The sequence below is a fragment of the Halyomorpha halys genome, unplaced genomic scaffold (assembly GCF_000696795.3).
Source record: "Halyomorpha halys isolate HHAL.00 unplaced genomic scaffold, Hhal_1.1 Scaffold1739.1, whole genome shotgun sequence".
NCBI classification, from domain to species: Eukaryota; Metazoa; Arthropoda; class Insecta; order Hemiptera; family Pentatomidae; genus Halyomorpha; species Halyomorpha halys.
Window position 1 is genome coordinate 29,270 of NW_027111325.1, and position 15,923 is coordinate 45,192.

The 15,923-nt window shown below is 28.5% G+C and overlaps 2 long non-coding RNA genes across 2 annotated transcripts; both read left to right on the top strand.

The window, feature by feature from the left end:
* Positions 1–3,957: 3,957 nt before the first annotated feature.
* Positions 3,958–5,598, top strand: LOC106690478 (uncharacterized). The gene is made up of 2 exons (XR_001344615.3): positions 3,958–4,078; positions 5,336–5,598. It is a non-coding gene; the product is annotated as an uncharacterized lncRNA (long non-coding RNA).
* Positions 5,599–13,048: 7,450 nt separating this feature from the next.
* LOC106690475 (uncharacterized) lies at positions 13,049–13,511 on the top strand. Its single transcript, XR_010843929.1, has 2 exons — positions 13,049–13,131; positions 13,242–13,511. It is a non-coding gene; the product is annotated as an uncharacterized lncRNA (long non-coding RNA).
* The last annotated feature ends 2,412 nt before the right edge of the window (positions 13,512–15,923 follow it).

Below are 15,923 nucleotides of genomic sequence, written 5' to 3' on the forward strand. Positions count from 1 at the left end.
ATTTACATACCTATCTATTACTACTGTTATCAATTAAATGAAATATATAATTAATTAACAAAAAGATAAAAATAAAGTATAAAAAGAAGAAAAAGATAAAGGAACCAAAGCGATTAAACAAAAAAAAAAGAAAAAGAAAGAAAACAAAAAAAAGTCATGTAATATTATTATATATTGTTACCTGTTAAGCCTATATTTTGTAAGATTAAAAAAAAATTCTGATTTGATTTGAATAAGTATACTGTGTAGCTAGAACTTGTCTAACCTAAAGAAGTTGTGTGTTGCCCACCTAATTCTTGTTTTTTAATAAACTTTTCCCCCTCCTTATTAGAATTCATTTTTGTTAATTTTAATCTTTATTATGCACTAAAATGGACATTTTATTGGAAATAATTTTTTTGTGTTACTAAATTCTACGTTTTCTTAAAAAAAAACCGTGCCCGTGTAGGCCTCGGCGCGAAGCGAACAAAAGGCGACATATTTCCGTGACAACGTATACTCTATGCTAATATTACATAAATATAAATTAAAATCAATCCAATGTTATATATTTGAAATAATAAACCAGTTCACATATTGAATTCAGATATTTATTTTTGCTTGGTTATACATTAATTAATTTTTATACATATGATATAATATCCATATGTTAAACGAAGTCAATTTCCGTTACGGGACACTTTTTCTAACATGGCATCCCGCAAAATGATTTATAAGACGTTGTCACGTCAAAAAAGAACTTTTTTAAAATTAATTAATTAATTATATTTAAATAAATGTGGGGTTTTACATTCCTATGAAAGAAAAAAATTCTAAGAATCATCCTATACTTTTCCAATTGAAAAAGAACTTTTTTTTTTGCCTAGGTACTCGGTAGCTATATCTATTAGTACATACTTCTAATCATAAGAACTATGTAACTTCAACAGTTCTGAAATTTACTTGTAACACAATACCATACTAAATACAATAAATGGAATATGTATTGATATGTTTAAATAATAAGAACTGTCCATACTTTTCGATGAGTTAAAGGTTAAAGTTTATGGTCGGATTCATATCCCCCGCAACTTACACATAATATACAAAAATTCTTTCGTTTGCATTTACTTCATAGAGTAAATTAAATTAATCGATCCTTTCAAAACTATAAAAATTAAAACTTAGACCGGAATTGAACAGAAGTTGGACCTACACATCAAAAATATTTGGAACAGTAGAACTTTCGGAACAATTACACAACATAAAACATCTTGGTTCGTCAGTAATATAACTTTTCATACTGTCTTTCACGTACCAACTGCTAATGAATGTATACGGACCAAATACAATTGATTCCATGACTAATTAAACGTCCCGACAATCTAAAAAATGCCATAGCTGCAACAAGCGTGCTCTACACACGTTGAAGACTGAAAAAGAGCTGGATGAGAGACCTTCTTCTCTAACAATTAAATTTGATATCATGCCTGAAGGAGGTACCACAGGGTACCGTACCCTCTTATGTCAATCATGACATTTTCTGAAGTAATACATCTATAAATGTCATATCAAACGACAGAAGGAAAATGATTAATTAAAAAAAACATTTCCAAAGAAAAATTTAAATAAATTTGTGATAAATACTATTAATGCTCTATAATATAATTATGGGAAACCCAGACAAAGCAATAAATATCTCGTTGGAAAATCTACAGCGGTATTCCAGGACCTGTGGCTAGCTCATAGAAATTCCAAAAAGTGATTAATAAATTTAAAAAGTGTAAATGAAATAAAAAAAATATTATGTTTATTTATTCCACCACTATCACTAAACAAATTATATTAAGATATCATAAAAACCTGGGAAAAGCGGGGAGTAAGAGAAATATATCACTTATTTGCTAATTAAAAAAATAATAAAGAACGATAAAATTAAATAGACTTAGTTAAATACATATATGCTGTATATAAGTTGTTGACCATAAATCCTTAGCAAGCAGTTTAGAATTAATGGTTTCTAGAATCACTACAAGACCAGTCATAATACACTGATACAGAAAAAAAACAAAAGCTAGTAAAAGTTACTATAATTTAACTAAGAACTTTTTTTTGTATTGATAACAAATTAACAAAATCTTAACTTGAGTACAGATTACTTTCCTTGTAATTAAAATGTTTGAGCACAAACTATAATAAGCATACTCGAAACATTTTAAGCTTATCACTAGTAAAGCAATCTGTTCTCAAGAAAAAATTAAAGTTTTAATACAGATTAATGCTCAGATGAATGTGAGTACTTTTTAATCAATTCTAAAAATTGGGTTAAATTATAGTAATCGCACACGTCATTTTGTATTATAGTTCAATTTTTTTTTCTCCATTCAGGTTGTTTTTTATGTATTAATAAAATATGTAATAAATAAAAATATGTTGAATAATTTGTACTTAAATAATTTTTTTTATTTTATAGAATAAAATTATACATATTCGTCTTAAAGTAACTATAAATAAAAATAGCATTAATTTATTTAAGAAGCAAATTGAGCACACTAGAATTGATTTGTACTTGACTTTTTATTCTAAAGTTAACCAAAAAGAATTCATACACAATGCACAATGAATAAAATATACTGATATTCATATACAAAAAATAAATAATTACGAAAATAAAAAAAAATAATTAAATTGAATTTAAGTGCAAGAAGTAGTTGATTACAAGTATATTAACACTTTTTGAGCACAAAAAAGTACTCAATAATTTTAAGCATTTTACAGAAAATAAAAAAACTAATTAAATACGGCCTAACTCGACACTAGTATTGCGAGAGATTGGACAATGGTAAATATAGTTTAGTATCGAACTGGAATAAACGAACAAAATGAATACTATGAAAATAAAATATCATTATTTTTTTTTTATTAACATGACAACTAAAATCGGTTGTTTGTGGATACGAACTAACTAATGAACGGATTTCTAAGAGTGATAATTTTTTTTTTCACTATCAAAATTGGGAAAGATTTTAAAACTATTCTGTCTGTAGTCAAACATTTGTTGGGACATAATCGAGCGTACCATTAATACAATTTTGATGCAATTTTTAGAGCTTATCAGTGTTGATACCCAGTTGGTCCTATATCGATTTTATAAGATTCCATCAACTAATTAGCTTACTCAGGCGTAAACTTTTTTTCTCTTATATTTTTTTAAAGTTAATTATGTAACAAACTTTCCAAGGCAGTTTTTATTTTACTTTATTTTATTTATTTTTTTATACCCGATTGTGGTAAATACTTGTTGATTAGTTGACGGTTCTCCTACAGTGTCTTCAAATATGCGTGTAAAAATACAGGAGGCAACTTGCACTGACCGTATTCTTATATTCAAAGCTCAGCCAAATTTTTATTTAGATAATCTTGTTCTATCAAATATCTATTCTGCCATGATGTTTAAGTTTTTTTATTTTATTTTTGTACCTTAAACACGTAAATGATTGAAGAAAAAACCTTCATGTTTGAAATCAAAATTTAGCATGGGAGATAAAAATCAAATTATTAATTTTATATTGTGAACTAAAAAATAAATATGGGAGATTTAATATATATTTTTTAATCATACTATTTATATACTGACAGTCGAATTTACACGCTAGCAAAAAATACTGTTATTTAGAAATATCACATATTGATTAAAAATTGAAAATGTAAATACATTTTTTCATAGCTCCAGAGAAAAATAATTTTTGAATTTAATTACTGATAAAATCGGAAGAATGTATGATGAAGTAATGTATAATGAAGTAAAATTATATAATATGCTTTATAAATTAATATATATTATATTGATAAAGATTACTTTATTTTCTTTTATCTTGCTTAAAAAATAGATGTATGCACTAAAAAAAAAGTTGAAGATAATGTAAATAATAATACAATTTCATTGTATTAGCGTCAGTATGTCTGCCAAGGGGCGGGGTGTGCCTGAAAGACCTTGGGGTTGAGTAGTATATATAGGAGACGGGCCTACCAGACGGGCATCAGTTCTACTGCACTAGTGAACAGATATCTTACAACAATGGTTTCCATCAAATTTCTTGTAAGTATTTAATATAATACAGAGGTTCCTAGTGGAATAACCTTTTGGGTGGATTATGTAACGGGTTACAAACCTTTTCTAGCCAGGCTGAAATGAGCAAAATTCAAACCAGCTCTCTCCAGCCGAATTCAAAAGAAAGTTAACTGTTACATTTTTATAAATATTGCCTTAAATTATAATGGTCACTTTTTTTTTGTAACATTCAGTATTACCTCAGTGCCAGATCATTAAAAATTAAAGAAAGCAAACCAAATAAATAGTTAATTTAAATTAAATTTTGTTTCCTGGACTAGGTGCGAGTGAATAGCTCATTAGTAAGGCACCGTGCTAAATCCAAGGACCCGGATTCCTAGGGATCCGGATGTAGCAGATATTTATTTTCTGTTTCATTGTAGCCAAGCGAGTTAAAGCACCATCTTCAACTGACCCGTGACTGCAGCGGTGCTGGTTCGAATCCGACCGGTAGTGTCGATTTTTATTTCTGTGGCGGTCCCACGAATTGAAAACTTGCCCCTTCCCAACATGATTTGAATAGATGAACTGTAGATAACCCCCTCAGTACTAGGAAGGGGGTTATTAAACAAAAATGTTTAACTGTAGCCATAACCTCAGAAAGTGACTACCCTTAATTGGGTAAAAATCTGGCGGTCGAACATGATTCTGACTAAATCACTTCCTAGCACAACTGTAGGTCTAGTAACAGTACTTCCTTATAAAGTACTGCATCCTTCTTAACCCTTTATGGTTTATAGTGGTACAGTTCTTACAAACTTCAACATTATAAGTAAAATTCTCGTATTACCAATGATTTTTTTTATACGAGTAAGACGATAAATAAATGATAACAAAAATGTTCTAAGCATCTTATCGTCAAATTGCTTCTTCTGGGACTCTATTTACTTTCCGTTTATGCAATTTTTCTTTCCTTTACTGCATCAGTAGCTTCAATTTTCCATCAATAATTTTAAAGCCATTAATTGTGTGACACTTTCGCTGAACAATTTAGTGTTTCATTTAATTTCCTCATTAAAAACATTATATGATTTCGTCATTTAGTATTACATGGTGCTTTTTTAATAAGTTACAAAAAAAAGTTATACTATTTTTAACAGCAGATTAAATAAAATAGCTATGCTATTTGGTTCCATATACAGTTACATTACATTTTGTTTTTGTTTTTTCTAACCTTGTTAGGATTTATTTCAATTCAACTTATTTCTCCTGTAAGGTAAATTAATATATTTTTTCTTCTTCCAGTTCTTCTTCGCTTTGGCTATGGCCTGCGTGTTCGCCGCTGAAGAGACCGTCCGTGCCAAGAAGCAGGTCCTCCTCGGTGGATACCCATACGCTTACTCTGCCTATGCTGCTCCAGTGGCCGCCGCACCAGTCGCCTACTCTGCTGGATACGCTGCCTATCCATATGGTGTTGGAGCTTACTACTACTAAACTCTTCCCTACATTATACTTCAAAGTTGATTTTTGGCGATAATACACAATAAATTTCCGTTTATTACATAAAATGGCCTATGTATTTATTTTTATTACCTGCAAATTTTTTATTTATAATGAGAAAATTATATGTCAAGAAAAAGGTAAATGTGCTCATGTTTATAACACCATATTCAGCAATTTTTTTTTTTTTTCCATACCCTCCTATAATGATGTTATTGAATATCTGGTACATACATATAGGAGGTATGCTATATGTATATCTGGGTGATGATACCTTGGATTGCCTTTTGGCATTATAAGGTTAGGTGAGGGGTCCATTGAAGGTTGTTACTAGGTTGTCTGACGCTAGTGGATTATTGGAACCATATTCAGCAATAGCTTGATCATTAACAATGTAAATATTATATTTCACAATAGGAAAACGAGAAGAGAGTGTAGAATGGAACAAAACGTAAACATCAAATGGTTCTGTATCCATACTACTTATTACTCAAGAATAGTTAGCATAACAAAACTTTTTTAAACCTTTATAAAAAAACACAAGACTATCTGGTTGAATAAAATCTTAACTGTATTGTGTAGCATGGGCACGGATTAAGTGGTACGTATTACGCTTCGGCGTTTTTAGAAGAAGAAAAAACAATTTTACAATAATAAGATTTAAAAACCACAAAAACTTTACAACAGTTATAAGTTCATTTAACGTAGGAATAGTTTTGACTAATAAAGCTGTTGTAAACAATAGTTGATCATCCAAAATTGAAGAAATTGAGTTTAATATCGATTTTTCGGTAATAACAATAATTATCTAGTAAGATTTACCCCTCTGTAACACAAAGGTAAATAATTATTTTAAAAGCGGGTCCTTTGAAATTTGTAAAATGTTCACAATGGTTCTCAAAGCTTCAATTGGTTTAAGGAAAGCCATGTAATAAAACTTAGCATCTATTTAAATGTAGTTTAATTTAGCATATTCCGTATACTTTTGAACTTCAAAATGCATACATCCATATGCATAGAATTCTTAAATACGTTAAGACCAATGAGATGAAACAAATTATAACAGGGATTAAACAATGCAAATTTTAATAACATCACTTTAAATTAAAAATATAAATATAAATGTGCATGTTTGAAAATATATGTTACTACGTTGACTAGAGTCAAGATGAAAATGACCAATAGGTAAGGCCGAAAAGTTACTGACAAGTGTGTACATAATATATGTAACTGCGATAAGTTTTTATGGATAACATTTGGACAAATGAATAACTTAGAATACTCACACAAGACTGAAAAAAAAAATTACGAGACAAACGGTCTAAACTTCTAATCCATTACAAAGGACTGATCTATATGATTATGATATAGCCTGTGTGGACATAGGGAGTTGAACTTTGAGGCTCCATTAAACCTTCGAATTCCTCTCGTATCCAATCCTTGCAATCCAAAATCCTCATGATCCTTATTTATCGCAACCCAAACTCAGCAGTTCCTAACCTTGCTTACTTTTCCAAGCGCCTACGAAGATGACCTTTTAATGCAGAAGTATTATTGGAGTGATACCTTTGTAATCAAACATCACATTTATGAGATGTATTTGTATGTAAATGCCAATAAAAAATAAAGTGGATGTTATTATATATTTTAATTTGGGGACCTTATTTATTCATTAAATTATTTTAATTTATTAGTATTATTATTTTGATTTATTTATTTTTTCTAAACTTATTTATCCATTCAAGTGTTTCTTTTAACCGACTTTTTATTATATTTTCTTTTGAATGTATGTATTAGTTTTGTTGTGGTAAAATGTATTTATTTTTTGGTAAACTGATCTACTGTTGTAACTATTATTAGTGGTTTGATCTCACATTGCCATCTAATAGTGAATTTGTTTAACAGGTCACTAGAGAGGATATGAAAGGGTGAACTCGAGTGAGTGAATTTGTCGATCAGGTGAAATAAAAATTGAAGGAACAAGAAAGGGAAAGAAAAAAGATATTGAAATATTTGTATTTAGTGTATAGACTGGAATTGATTGTAAAGGGAAACTGTGGGGTAAAAAACTGTTTTATTTCTATTTTATTATACCATGTAATTATATGTAATTTATATATGTCCGATCATGGATTGATTAGTGTGCTGTGTAATGTAGCAACCCGAAGTATTTGGGCAGCATGAATGAATAAAGTATTTCTCTCTCTCTCTCTAAAAAGGTGGGCTTAATGTGGTTCATAAGGATTTTCCTCCCTGCCTATATAATTGATATTTGTTAGTTAATAATAAATAAAATAAAACAAATAACTAAAACAATAAACCTGTATATAATATATATTTGTGTGTATGAATATAACTTAATGCACCCTATTACGTTTCCAACAGAACACTACACCATGACCTACCCATTTGTCCTTGACTTCATACCAACCAAATTCTCAAAATTCCATATAAACCTTTCCAACCATCCTAATCCTTTGGTTCAAACCTTATCTAGTTCCACCCATCTCTAAAATCCAACTCGAAGGTTGAAACGGTAGTGGCCAAGAGACTTATTAAAATAAAAATGGACAATTGGAGTTCTGGCAATGATCAGATTCTCCACTCAAGGTGAGTGTTTGCGGCTTTAGCGCACTTGCTCAGCCTCCAGTGGCTCACTACCAGTGTGCAGTGAGAGGGATGCACTAGGATCTTTTGAGCTCTGTTCTACCCCTCACACGTGGGGATAGAGTGGGCTTAGGGATCGTCAGGTCGATTGTGTAAATATTGTATATTAGAGTGTAAATGTGACAATAGATTATATTATTTTATTTTATATATATTTTTCCTTTCATACACATAGTTTGATTATATTAATTTTGTTTATTCTTATGTTTGTATATATTTTAAGAGATTTTTTTTTCATTCATTTATTTATTTTATTTTATTTTAGTATGTATGAGATCATTCATCACTATTACCTATTGCCCACAACTGTGTGGCAGATTGTAATATCTATTAATAAATAAAAAGTATTTTAAATTTTAAAAAAATGTATATAACTATATTCATACATAATTTACACAATGTAGACTATTTATTTAATTTTTTGGGGTACTATAAAACCTCTGGAGCGCAATAGAACCCTGTGCCCATTTTAAATCGATGATAAACTGGCGATACTAAATATTGGTATACAAATATTTGCCATAAAAGGATTATTTGGACAATAGTTGATCGGTTCCGATTGAATCAACACAGATGGTCCTCGATAATTTCCTGAATTCTGTTTGAATATTCAATGAAATTCTCAATAAAAATAGCGAGAAATACAAACATAATTCGATTTATACAGATTGCCAATCAAGCTTAATTTTTAATCGAACTCTAATCTCGTTTGCTGATTTTTTTAAAACAAAATTAAATTGGAAACATTTAAATATGTATTAGCCTAGGATTCAAATTGAACTGATCCACGCAATCTTATTTTAGAAAAACCGAGGATTTATCAGGAAAACGAATGAGTGAATTAACATGTATTAAATGTATTCTCTGGAGGAGGAAATAAAATTAGTATATATAAGGAAGATATAAAATATATAAAAGGTGCGATAAAAAGAACTAAAATAATATTTAGACTATTTACTGTGAGATATCGTTTGTAGGGCTTAATGAATGGAATAAAGTACAAGATTGAGCCAAAGGCGGATGCGAAGTACCAATGGGGTAGGGGAGTAAAATAAGTATATAAAAAATAAGTCAATAATAGCCATTAACAACAGCTTCAGCTCGGGTAAATCTTACTATTACTAATAGGGCCGCCCTCTTAGATAGTTATTTACTAATTATTTTTTAAATTTAATTACCTATAATTATTTTTCCTTCCCTATATATTCTGACTAATACGTTCTACTCCTACTGACAATCCAAAATATAAAATACAAATGACTATTTCGAAAGACGAACTGCGCCAGTATCAATAGATTTCACAGCTTGTAAAACACTAAATCTATTTTATGCGTTTGCTATTTTTTATTACCCTCTTTTTAAATTGTAACATGCAACAGTATTTTTGGATAAAAATGAGTTAATTTCCTAGAAAGGTAGTAGTATTTTCTTACCTTTATTTAAAAATTTATTAATTCCTACCCACCGAACCTTTATTGATAAAAAAAAAAAATTCTTAAAAGATTTTTATTTTTTACATAGATTCGATTAAAAAAAATATATACTTTATTTATAATCTTTACACTTTCTTGAGACGGGTTAATATTGTTTATCATAATTTTTACAAAGAAGGTTGACTGTGATAAAAAGTTTTAATTTTTAATTTAATGTGAACAATCGACTAATTCGGGTAATTTGTGGACTGTTATAAATGATCTGGGCAGAATAGCCTGCATAAAGTTGTTTTTTTAAAATTATGTTGATCTAAAGTTGTATTAAGATTGTCCTTGAGGATGCCGAATTGGCCGAATCGTCGGATTTATAAAGGAATAAAAAATGGTTGGGACTAAAATGAATACAATTTTAAAGTTGTTAAGGTTATAATAACTCTATTGCATTACAGCTGAAAAAAAAATCAGCAAACTTATTTCACACATACTAATTTAAACTCAACATTTTAAATTTATTGAAGAGTTTACAACCAATAATATTCAGGCGAATTCATCATTATTATCAATGACTTCAGAACAGCCGTCGCTAGTGCCTCAAGTACTCAATGCGAATTAAGGAAAGTAATTTTTCCTCAATTTCAATTTTTAAAAATAACACAACTAAATAACTTAAACACATCAAACATTTGACTAACAATTAGCCAATGTCATAGACTATTTGATAATGAAGGAGATATTTCCAAATGTGATTAAATTTAATCAACTATATTGTAATTAATTAACTACTCTAAAAGAGACTATATACCCGCTCTCGGCTCGTAAATGTAGCTGCCAATCGAACCGCAGTCTTTAGTTGATCTTTCCTCATCCGTTCCTCTTCCCTATGGAATTCTATTCCCTCCTTCATTCGTTGTTCTAACACGCTTCCTATTTCTAAGTCCCGTATTTTCAACCACTTTCTGTCCACCCAATTGCTGAAGAATAACAATTAGAAGTTTCAAAAAAGATCTAGATGGGGAGATAAATTATAATTAACATAAACATTATTAAATGTTTTTATGGGTTTATGATATTATTATTATATTCATCTATACATATCTATTATATGTCCATATAATTATTGTTTCCTTTTCTTTTATTATTATCAGATATTATGATTGGTTAGAGGATTTTTTCATTATCATTTTTGTTGGCTATTTATTTATTTAAACGTGTAAATATGTATATTAACAATAATTGTGCATTTTTGTTTATTATGTTTAGTTTACTTGTATTTAACTTCATTTTGTACTTGTATTTTCATTTTTTTATTAGAAGTTAGTCATCTTATGCTTTATGATATGATAAATGTTTTTTTTTTATTTGTTCAATTTTTTTTATATATTCCGTTAATTATTGTTATTTATTTTTTATCTTATCAAAATCATTATTGCAATAGTACTTATGATGGTTTATAATTTCATTTTTATTTTGAACATTTTCTATTTTACTCTAAGCCTAATTTTGACTCCTGTAGTATTATTCTAAAGTCCCAGAATAAATAAAGAATATTGTTATTATTATTATTATTTTGTGAGGAATAATCTATCAAAAATTAAATATCCACTATTGTATAAAAATGTTTTTTGTATTACATATTATATTATGAGAATATTTATATATTATTTTTTTAAATATTAAATTCTATATCACTTAATATATTTAGTTTATTATTAAACCGATAATTCAAGTCCAAACAATTTTTTTTAATAATAATTTTCCAAAAGTAAAAATATAGACTTTTGATAAACTTTTAATTAATTCATAAATTTTATTAATTTCTTTATTTATTCTGTTGTAATTGTGAATGAGAATAACAATTTATTTTTTTATATATTATTTTAACCCATCCAAGGAGATACACTATCCGAAGTATTCAGCAATGAACAGGAGGAAAAATAAAAGAGGAACCCAGAACTGTCTACTAAATTATAATGAAACTTTTTGGCTGAACAGGCCTCGAAATATTGGACTCCTCACAATATTAGAGGTCAACGCTCCGCAAGAGTCCTGGGAAAAAAATAAGAGACTGGGCCTTTTAAAAACATTTTATTTTATATCTTTAGTTTCGAACAAGATATAAAAATGATTTAATTACCTAAATGTCCCTATTGAAAAGTGATGAAATTTAAAAAAAAAAAGCAAGTCATATTGTCATACAGTATTTAGCCAAAGAACAAAAAGCTAAATCCTAGCTCAGATTTGGATTCTTCCCTAGAAGAGAGATTATTTTTAATTTTCATGAAAATAGAAAAAAAATTATAATCTTTGGAAACAATGCCTAAAGGCCTTTAAAGTAGTAATATTTTCCAACAATGTTAGTTGATTCTAAAAGGAAGGTCATATTTAAAATCGTTAATCCAAAAAAATTGAATTAAAAAATTAATGTCAAAGCTTTATGAAAATTGAAAACACCAAGTTTTTCTTTTGTCAAATATTTAGCTCACTCCATCCTTTCTTACGTATTTCAAATTAATTTTGAAGTGCATAAGTATGAAAGTTTTCATAGATTTAAGGTGTTCTAAAAAAAATTGAAATAAAACTAAAAAAAAATAGCATTAGGCAAACATTAATGGCAATTACATTAATAGTTAATCAACTTTTCAATGAAATTTGAATGGTCTTCTAATGTAGTCTTTATGAAAATTTGTTACTATTTAATTTGACTACTGTTTGACAAATATAGATTTGAAACATGAATTATAAACCAAAAGGTTCAATGCAAATGCAGTATTTAACTTCAAAACAATGTAACTTATAATTATAGCTTTAATCTATCTCTATTCGTTGTGAGTCATTTAATTTTTAATGTCCAATTTCTTAAGTGTTATTTTAGAGGTAAAATGCAATTTTCAAAAGATTATTTTATAATTATATATTGTATATTATAATTTATATTTTTATGCCGTTTCGAAACATTTAAGTATGCGATGGATAAATATCATATTTTATCACAAAAAGTAAATATTTCAATGATTACTCATTCACAGTTCTGAACGGAAGAGGGAAATTAATAAGCATAAATAAAACAAAAAATAAACTGCTCAACCCATGTCAGTAGTATACCTATGAAATTAAAATAATAATAAAATAAAAATACGCTTTAACAAATGCCTAGTTTTGATTGTATTTTAGATTAGAGTATTATTCATCCTTTTTTTTGTATCTCCTACTGTGTCGTGATGATAAATGCTTGATATTTTTTTCTACTAATTTTGAATTTTACATAATATATCCTCTGTATATGAAGTTGATATAATTTGCCTCATGTATATAACAATAACAAAGAAAGATAATCAGAACCAGACGCTAAAAAGTGCCTCTGAGTCTGCCAAGTGGCGGGGTGTGCCTACAAGACCTTGGGATTGAGCAGTATATATAGGCTGCGAGTACACCAGAGAAGCATCAGTTCTACTGGACAAGTATAACAGATATCTTACAACAATGGTTTCCATCAAATTCCTTGTAAGTATTAATTTTTAAGTAACTTAAAATATGAATATTAAATGATCTAGAAAAAATTACTCCAAGATGAACCTTTTTCCCTTTTATTCACTTGTACCTTCTACTTTCAGTTCTTCTTCGCTTTGGCTATGGCCTGCGTGTTCGCCGCTGAAGAGACCGTCCGTGCCAAGAAGCAGGTCCTCCTCGGTGGATACCCATACGCTTACTCCGCCTACACCGCTCCAGTTGCCGCCGCACCAGTCGCCTACTCTGCCGGATACGCTGCCTACCCATATGGTGTCGGTGCTTACTACTACTAAGCACTACCATACATACTAAGTCAATTCAACATGATTCTCGGCCCAAATACAAAATAAATTTCCGTTATTTATAAAAACAAATTTAATTGTTTATTTATCCCAGTATATATCCTTATTACTAACAATTAGCAAAATTTAATTGGTTTAAAAATTGTTCAATAATCTGACCGTTTTGACTATGAGCATTTTTAGATGTAAAACAAAAAAATAATAAATTCATTAAGAGGCTACATAATAAATATATCGAGAAGTTGTAAAAACAAGAGGAGACCATGCTCATTTTTGGTGATACTAGGTCGAAACATATTGGAAATAAGTACAAAGATTCTTGCACATGCGCTCAAGAAGCCGCGATATTTTTTTTTTAGACATTTTGAATATTTATACATCAATTTAATGGTTAGTACATATAAATTGATTCTTTTTTTTTTTTTATTATTTGCTTTCAATATCTTCCAAAAATTTTTATAAACTCATGCAGGTCGAAAGAAAGGAAATTTACCTTTTAAACAATTCTAGTTACATTAGATTTCGATAACATTGTGAGGAGTTAGGAATTTATGTAGTGAACGCAGAACATAATAAAAAAAATCAACCACATTTTTTATTTTTGATTGTATGAAAATTCCTTTTCAAGAGACGCTAAAAACGATTTTTCCCTTAAAAAAAGATGTTGATGAATACCCATCATATTACTTACCAAACAATAAAATCAAACATTATTATAGTAATTTGATGGACAAAAATGATATAAAAAGTCAATCAGAATTGATATATAAAATTCCGTGTTTAAATTGTCCAGCTGTAGATAAAACTAAGCACTTGTCAGGGAAACATAATGAAACACAGAAATTATACAAGAAATAAGGAGAAGGATCCCAATAAAACAGCACTAGTGCAACATGCAGCTAAAAACCGACACAAATTTGATTTTTATAACACCGTAGTTTTACATAAAGGAAACAATATGTTCAAAAGAAGTTGATAGTGTAAGTTGATATAAGATTAAAAGTTTTAAAAATTAATGAAGTTAATAAAAAAATAGGTAACTACACATAAGCTTATGTATAAGGTAGCTTAGGTAAGCTTATTAAAAATTAATATGATTCCCTATTAATTGAAATTACATAGGCTGTGTTTGACTAGTAATTAATGACCTGTCAGAATAGCCTGCAAAACATCTTTAAATTTGGATGTGAGGTGTACATTTTTTATTTATGGCATGTTAAATTATTAATAATAATGTTAAAATTGTTACAAATGAATGTATAGTTGTTAGAGTGTCCTTGAGAATGGCCGAATTGGCCGAAACGTTGGACTTTTGATATAATAAAGAGTGATGAGACTTAACAAGGATACCATTTGATTTATTTAAAAAATAAATAAATGTATCATAAAATTGAAAAGATTATACATAAAATAATACATATTAAATACATACAGAGCAAATAAAAAATGTTTAAAATTATTTAATTTTTTTCCCTCCTAGGGCGCATTAACAATTACCCTCGAACGTGTTTTTAATAATTTTTAACCTGCTACCACGAAAAAAGTTTTATTGAAATCGGCGATCCCACCTGAGTAGCCTCCCATATTAAAAGGTAGAGAAGATTTTCTTTTTCTGGTTTCCTTTGTAATAACACACAGGAATCTGTTAAATTTATTTTAATAAAATAAATTTATTTTGTTAATTAATTTTAACAGCTTTTTTATTATATTATGTATATATTTTTTTCGCGCACTATGCCAGATTCAAGGGTACTGTACAGGAATGGACACCACTGACCCGGAATAGTCATCGAAGCGTTATGGACGAACTAGGGAGGTTCTTAAAGCCTATTATATGAAAACATAAATAATAGGTCCTAGACGAACTGAACTATTCAAAATGGGTAGTACATACGGGTAGCCAACAAGATGAAATATATTTTAAGCAATCATTGACTTTCATAAAGATAAATCTGACTTGAATATGGTTGACCAATAAAAAGTGAATTAATTAATTATATATAATTGAATATCAATAATCATAAATTAATAAAGATGCAAAATTATTATTAGAACATTCCAAACTAAGACTTTGGTCTTTCAAAGAGCAGTTTGGTAAACGTACCTCAAACTATATGGTATCATAACAGTTCAATCGCTTACCAGAAGAACTAATTAATAAATTAACCATAAAGAAAACTAAAAAAGAAATATATAACTTTAAGGTACTTTCTTACTTCTATGATTCCAAATAAGGGATTTTGATTCACCGAATGACCATATCTGCTTATATTTTCTTAACTCAACATAATTGTTCATTATATTACGATTAAAATTAGCTATTATTTTCTGAGATATTACTAGATCCTTATTTTTATCGTATTCTTGCATCATCTTGTTTTACTCTCATCATTATATTGATTCACTAATTGTAAATTTGCAGCATTATTATTCACTTCAAAATCCTTTCAGTTATTTTTATTATTATTTTATTTTTAACAATTA